General features: G+C 38.6%; 1 pseudogene; it reads left to right on the forward strand.

The window, feature by feature from the left end:
* Positions 1 to 241: 241 nt before the first annotated feature.
* Positions 242 to 1661, forward strand: LOC140522567 (phosphoglycerate kinase 1-like; annotated as a pseudogene).
* Positions 1662 to 8168: the final 6507 nt, after the last annotated feature.

Below are 8168 nucleotides of genomic sequence, written 5' to 3' on the forward strand. Positions count from 1 at the left end.
TGCTTCTTATCATTTTAAAGAAAAATCCATTTATTCCTCTGCTTTCAAGTTTTTTTTTTTTAATAGAATTGAGTGTTGTATTTTAACAAAAACTTTTTTCTAAACTTACTGATGTAGGCACTAGGCAGTAGGCTCTGACCCTGGTATGCAGAGCACTTTGTAACTCTGGCAAGCCGAGCTCCAGCCACCGCCACGCTGCTGCCCTGCCAAGCCTGCCATCCCACCAAGCTCCCCATCTCCTTACCGCCAACATGTCTCTTTCCAGCAAAGTGACCTTGGACAAGGTGGACCTGAAGGGGAAAAGGGTCATCATGAGGGTGGATTTTAATGTTTCTATGAAGAACAAAGAGATAACTAACAACCAGAGAATCAAGGCTGCTCTTCCTAGCATCAATTACTGCTTGGATAATGGAACCAAGTCTGTTGTTCTGATGAGCCACTTGGGCTGACCTGATGGTGTCCCCATGCCTGACAAATATTCCTTGAAGCCTTTGGCTGCAGAGCTCAAATCCTTGCTGGGCAAAGATATTCTGTTCCTGAAAGATTGTGTGGGTCCAGAAGTGGAGCAAGTCTGTGCTAACCCACCTAATGGTTCTATCATTTTGCTGGAGAATCTTCCCTTCCATGTAGAAGAAGAAGGAAAAGGCAAAGATGCTTCTGGGAACAAGATCAAAACTGAGCCAGCCAAAATGCCTTCAAAGCATCCCTCTCCAAGCTGGAGGACGTCTATGTCAATGATGCTTTTGGAACTGCTCACTGTGCCCACAGTTCCATGGTGGGAGTGAATCTGCCCTAGAAGGCATGTGGTTTCCTCATGAAAAAGGAGCTGACCTACTTTGCCAAGGCTCTGGAGAGCCCTGAGAGGCCCTTCCTGGCCATCTTGGGCTGAGCTAAAGTTGCTGACAAAATCCAGTTGATCAACAATATGCTAGACAAAGTCAATGAAATGATCATTGGTGGTGGGATGGGTTTCACCTTCCTCAAGGTACTCAACAACATGGAGATCGGAACTTCTCTTTTTGACGAAGAGGAGGCCAAGATTGTCAAGGACCTGATGGCCAAGGCTGAGAAGAACGGCGTCAAGATCATGTTGCCTGTTGACTTTGTCACAGCAGACAAGTTTGATGAGAATGCCAAGACTGGCCAAGCCACACTGGCCTCTGGCATCCCTGCTGGATGGATGGGTTTGGACTGTGGCCCTGAGAGCAGCAAGAAGTACGTGGAAGCCATGGCCTGGGCCAAACAGATTGTGTGGAATGGACCTGTTGGAGTATTTGAGTGGGAAGTCTTTGCTTGAGGAACCAAACAGCTAATGAATAATGTGGTGGAGGCCACCAAGAAGGGCTGCATCACTGTCATAGGTGATGGGGATACTGCCACTTGCTGTGCCAAATGGAACACTGAGGACAAAGTCAGCCATGTGAGCACTGGGGGTGGTGCCAGTCTGGAGCTGCTGGAGGGCAAAGTCCTTCCTGGGGTGGCCGCCCTGAGCAATGTCTAATGGACGCCACTTTCCTGCCTGCTGGTTCCTGTGCACAGTCGTTCCAACATGACCCTGCAGTGCTTCCAGTCCCTTTCCTTGGCATTAGGCAAGTTTCTCCCTCAAGACTCAGCCAGTGGCCAGAAGATGGGGCAATGAGAACCTCAGAAGCAGCTCAACTCACCTTGTTGTTAGATCTCACTTGAACTTCCTTAGTGCGTCTAAACCATTGTTGTGATCTGTAGAGTATATATATTTTGCCTTTAGAAAGAAAAATGAAAGCTAAAGCTGCCTTTAGCTATACTCTCTTGAAATAGTCTGTTCTGTTCAGCTTTCTTAGCAGCTGTTTTTGTCATTACCTACACACAGTATGGAAACAAGAAGAAGTTCCAGTTTGGGGTGGGGGGGAAGGTTGACCTGTTAAATAAACATTTCATAAAAGTGCCAGCTCAAAAAAAAAATTATTGATGTATTCATAAGATTTTTCTTACTTTTGTTATTAATATGATAGATTGTATTAATAGTCTTTCTTATATTGAGCCAGCCCTGCATTCTTGGTATAAATCCCACTTGGTCCCAATATAATCTTTTTTGATATATTGTAGTCTCCTAACTAGTATTTTTTTTTTTGGATTTTTGCATCAATATTAATTAATGAAATTGATCTATAATTTTCTTTCTCTGTCTTTGCTCTTCCTGGTTTATGTTTTAGCACCATATTTGTTCCATAAAAGTCGTTTGGTAGGATTCTTTTTTTGCCTATCATTCCAAATAATTTATTTAATATGGGCATTACTAGCTCTTTAAATGTTTGGTAGAATTCACTTGTAAATCTATCTGGTATTGATACTTTTTTTTTTAGGAAGCTCACTTATGGCCTGTTTAATTTCTTTTTCTAAAATAAGACTATTTCTCTTCTCCTAATCTAGGCAGTTTATTTTTGTAAATATTCTTTCATTTCCTTAAATTGTTAAATTTATTGGCATAAAATTGGTGAAATAACTTCTCATAATTGCTTTAATTTCATCTTCATTAGCAGTGTATTTGCCATTTACATTTTTGATACTGACTTGTTTTCTTTTCTCTTTTTTTAAAAATCATACAAACCATTGGTTATCATTTTATTTTTTTCATAAAACCAACTCTTAGTTTTATTTATTAATTCAATGGCTTTCTTTCATTCACTTTTATTATTCTCACCTTTAATTTTTAGGATTTCTAATTTCATTTTTAATTGGTGATTTTAATTTGTTGTTTTTAAAAATTTTTAAATTATACACCCAATTAATTGATCTTCTCTTTCTCTATTTTATTGATGTAAGAATTTAGAGATATAAATTTTCTTTTGATTACTGCATTTATTACATCCCATAAACTTTGGTATGTTATCTCATTATTATCATTATCTTTAATAAACTTATTTATTGCTTCTATGACTTTTTCTTTAACCCACTCATTCTTTAAGATTACACTATTTAGTTTCCAATTAATTTTTAATCTGCTTACATGCAACTTTTGTTGCATTATGATCTGAAAAGGATTCCTTTAATATTTCTGCTTTTCTGTATGTAATCATAATGTTTTTATTCTCTAATACATAGTCAGTTTTTGTAAAGGTGCTACATGCCATTGAAAAAAGTTATATTTTTTTCTCTATTCCCATTTCATAGATGTCTATCATATATAGCTTATCTATGATTTTATTCAACTCTTTGACTTCTTTTTCATGTTTTTGGGTTAAATTTATCTAGTTCTGAGAGGAAAAGGTTGAAGTACTCCACTGTTATAGTTTTGCTATATATTTCCACTTGTAATTCATTTACTTTTTTTCCTTTAAAATTTTGAATACCATATTATTTGATGTGTCTATGTTTAGTATGGATATTACTTCATTATCTATAGTACCTTTTAACATAATGTAGTTTTTCTGCTTATCTCTTTTAATTAAATCTATTTTACCTTTGTCTGAGATCATGATTGCTACCCTTTTTTACATTAGTTGAATTATAATAAATTCTATTCTAGCTCTTTATTGTTATTCTGTCTCTCATTTTAAAGTACGTTTCTTGTAAACAACATATTGTTAGGTTCTGGGTTTTGATCCATCCTTCTGTCTGTTTACGATTCATGGGTGAATTAATTCCATTCACATTTAAAGTTATAATTACTGGTTGTGTGTTTCCTTTCCTTCTATTTTTCCTCACAGTTTATCCTTCTCTCTTCTTCTACCCTATCTCTCCTCACCCTAAGTGAGTACCTGCAAAGACCTTGGTCTAAAGGGCCCAAGTTCTCCCAGTGTATCCTGAGTCATTTCCAGTCATCCTGAGGAATATCAGGTCACTGGATTCAGATAGCTCTGGAGCAGAAGTAAGGCTGGTGACCTGCACAGCCCTCCCCCACTCAAAACAAAGTCAAATGCAAGTCATGTCATCATTTCTCTGATGGCATGGTCTTCCTCAGCAATGAAGGATGAACATGACTACCCTATTTCTCCTCAGAAGTCTAATTTACTTCTGACTACTGCCACCCCAATCCACATGCCCATATCTCTGCCCTCTTATTTCGTAATCCACACACCCTTCTAAGAGTCCCTCCCTTATTCTATCACCCTACCTCCCTATTTTCTGTAAGTTAAGAAGACTTTTATAATGTACTAAATGTTTATATTATTCCCTCTTTAATCCAGTTCCAATGAGAATAAAGTTCCTGCACTAACCGCCCCCCCCACTGTAACATTTCATCCATATGTGCCTCTTTTGTGTGAGATAATTTGCTCCATTTTACCTCTCCCTATCCAATTTTATTTTTTAGGCTCATACCATCATAATGAACTCAATTCCAAGCCTTCTATTTATGTATATTCTTTTGAACTATCCCAGTAATGATAATATTCACAAATGTTACACACATTTTTCCAATAAAGATTTTTTAAATATTTTTCTTTTTTTATAGTGAATTTAATAAAAAAAATACAAACCTGTACATATAGACATAGAAATGTATACACAGAAAAAGATTGTATAAAGAACTGAAATGTTACCTATGGTTCCTTTCGTAAGGTCTGTGTGTGAGTATTGTATGTGAAATTTGAGCAAGATAGTAACACAATTGCCCTAGTTGTGTGTCCCCTTCTGTACTTTGTTTTGTTTTCTGCTGTACATTTTAAAGACTTTTATTAATGTTCCTTCCACCTCCCCCACCCCCCATAGCTCTATTATAATTTCCTACATCAATGTTGTGATGGAGCCCTTTGGAGAAAAAGGAGAGATGGACAACTACCAAAAATCTGGACAGCAGGCTGATTTTGTCAGACAGCAATTAAATAATTAGTTCATAGAAATGAAGAGAATGGCTCCTGGAGAACTCTCTTCCTCTCTGTTGAACACAGATTGTGAGGGATTTGGGGTGCTGAGGGTTTGGGAAGCTGAGAGGCAGACTTTTCTGCTATTGTTGTGTTCGTCCTTCATTACTGAAGACCATGCCATCAGAGAAATGATGACTTGACTTGCATTTGACTTTGTTTTGAGGGAGGGAGGTCTGTGCAAGGTCACCGGCCTCATTTTCTCCTCATGAACCATCATTCTTGGGGAGAAGAGACCATTTCCTCCACCACTGTTGATGCTGTAGGAGCAGATGACAAGGAGAGTGTTCGATGGCACTAGCATTTCTGAAGATATGTTTAGGGGCACCAGGAAGTAAGAAGACTATTGATATATAAATAGGGGTAGATACAGAAACTAGATGTTACTTGGGGACTGAGGATGGCACTCTGGGTGAATGTGTGCAGTGAATCGGTGGTAAGTGTCTTAATAGGTGTGAGCAGATTAAGAGTTCAGGGAGGAGTGCTGAGGAAGAGGCTTTATCAGCATACCAGAAATACTACAGTGTCCTTTCTCCCACATTCCTATGCAGCATGATCAAAACCAAAAATTAAAAATATAAGTTCACAGACCTAGCAAACAGTATTAGCTTCTCCTACAGCCTCTGGTCATTATGTAGAAAGGTCAGTGTTTGGTTCAAATCCAAAAGGGTCAGTACTTTCCCAGAATCCAGATAGCTGGCCCCTTACTGCTCCAGTTCAAGTTTGAGGTTACAGGTTCAATGCCGCAGCACTGGTCTTGGGTGTCCTTTCCTGTGTGATCATGATGGTATGGGCCTGGGAAGGAAGGGGTGTTGACAGCTGTGAGTGTTGGCCTAGACCAGTTCTCTTATTCTTCACCTGTTCCATCGCTCTACTTCCTTACTTTGCTTTGTCATTCAATACATTCATCATGTAGGGGTTCAAAAGTTGTCCATGTCCAGGTAGGTAAAAAGGTTCCATGCCTGGAATGTAGAGAACACTTATAAATTCTGATTTAGTTGACTTGCTCTTCTTGTGTTTTAGTTCAGTCATTTCTCTGATGGCATGGTCTTCTTTGGCACAAAGAACAAACACAAGTTCGATGAAAATCACCATCTAAATTTGATGAAACCACTAGGTGGTGCTATAGACTTGAAGAATGACTCTTCCAGTCAAAGGAAAGCCTTCAAATGTTTACTTCTGCATCTTATAATGATAAACAGATCAAAAAAACTTCCTGGGACAAGCGAGGCTTCATGCCCCTGCTAATGGACTACGAAAGCAACTGTATAAGATTGTATAAGCAGAGTAAATTTTATAATTTACTACTTCTCATCTGTTTTTGGAATATATTACCGAAAAAGGATAACTCTTCGCTTGAGCCTCACGTGGTGGAGGAGAGAGAAAGCATTTTTTAACTACCTACCATATGCAGGCATTGTGCTAAGCACTTTACAAATATTATCACATTTGATTCTCACAACAACCCTGGGGAGTAAGTGCTATTATTATCATCCCAATTTACAGTTGAGAGAACTGATCCAGACAGAACTTTAGTGACTTGCCCAGGGTCACCCAGGTAGCAAGTGTCTGAGGCTGGATTTGAACTCACATCTTCTTAATCCTAGGCCAGTCGTTCTATCCACTGTACTACTCAACTTCCTCTGAAGTTCTGTTCGGCATTAAAAATACTTCTTCCTAGCCTTTGAAACCCTCATAGATTTCTTTTAGTTTTAGAGTTACTTATAGAAGTACAATCCTTATAGAACATCTTAGTTCTTAATTTCTGTTTGGCGAGAAATAGTTGGCAACATGGCAGAGTTATGGATGTGGAGACTTTGGATTTAGGTTCATATCTTCCCTCTACTACTTGTATAATCCCTTGATCTCTTTGGGATTTAACTTTCTTGGATTGGATTGGATGACCTGTGAGGTTACTTCTGGCTTTATGTTCTTACTGCTTGGTTTCTACCATTTTTTTCAGAGATGCAGCATGGTTGACAGTACAGTCCTGTTCAGGCACTCTGGACCTCTGAAGGAAACTAGAATGAAATGACTAGGCAATTCTGGGGGGATTGGAGCTTAGACAAAGCAATGGGTGGGTTATAGTGGAAGCTGTGGTGGGACCTTTGCTATTGAAAAACCCTTCCCTAATTTAATCTTTCTTATGATCATAGGATTTGGAGTTGGAAGGGAGCTTAGAGATTATCTAGGCCACATCCTTGTTTTCCAGATGAGCAAACGAGGGCTCAGGAAAGTTAAACCATTTGTCCAATATCACCCAGATAGTAAGCTGTAGAGCAGAAACTCAAACTCAGTTCTATTGACTCTATATCCACTTTTCTATGTACCATGAAATGTTTCTCTAGGCCTGAGACAGAAAAACAAAGGAACCAGAATAAGTACTCCATTCTTGACATTGCCTGTGATAGTAAAAAGAATGATGATGGTGATGATGATGATGATAGCCAGCATTTATATAGTGCCTTAAAGTTTGCAAAACACTTCAGAAATATCACCTCATTTGATCCTTGCAACAACTCTGGGGGGAGGTGCTATTACTCTCCCCATTTTATTTTATTTATTTTATTTTTAAAAATTATTTTATTTGTTTTCAATGTTCTACAATCACTTCCATATATCTTAGATTTTTAGATTTTCCCCCTCCCTCCCCGTCCTTCCCCCCTCCTTCCCTGAGAGAGCATGCAATCTTATACAGGTTGTACACATACATTAGTATTAAATATATTTTCACCTTAGTCATGATGAATAGAAGAATTAAAATGAATGGGAGAAATCATAACAAAACAAAACAAAACACAACACCAAAGAAAATGGTCCGCTTCATTCTGCAATCCAATCCCATAGTTCTTCCTCTGGATGTGGAAGTCTATTGGGAATTTTTATGTCCTTGCATTGCTGTGAAGGGCTAAGTCTACCAGAAAAATTCCTCATACACTGTGGTCATTGTTGTGCACAAAGTTCTCCTGGTTCTACTCCTTTCACTCAGCATCAGTTCATATAGGTCTTTCCAGGCCTCTCTGAAGTCTTCCTGTTCATAATTTCTTATAGCACAATAGTATTCCATTACATTCATATACCACAGCTTGTTCAGTCATTCCCCAGTTGATGGGCATCCCCTTGATTTCCAGTTCTTGGCCACCACAAAGAGTGCTGCTATAAATATTTTTGTACATGTGGGACCCTTTCCCATTTTTATGATCTCTTTGGGATACAGTCCCAGAAGGGATACAGCTGGGTCAAAGGGTATACACATTTTTGTAGCCCTTTGGGCACAGTTCCAAATTGCTCTCCAGAATGGTTGGATCAGCTCACAGGTCCACCAAC

The sequence above is a fragment of the Notamacropus eugenii genome, chromosome 1 (assembly GCF_028372415.1).
Source record: "Notamacropus eugenii isolate mMacEug1 chromosome 1, mMacEug1.pri_v2, whole genome shotgun sequence".
NCBI classification, from domain to species: Eukaryota; Metazoa; Chordata; class Mammalia; order Diprotodontia; family Macropodidae; genus Notamacropus; species Notamacropus eugenii.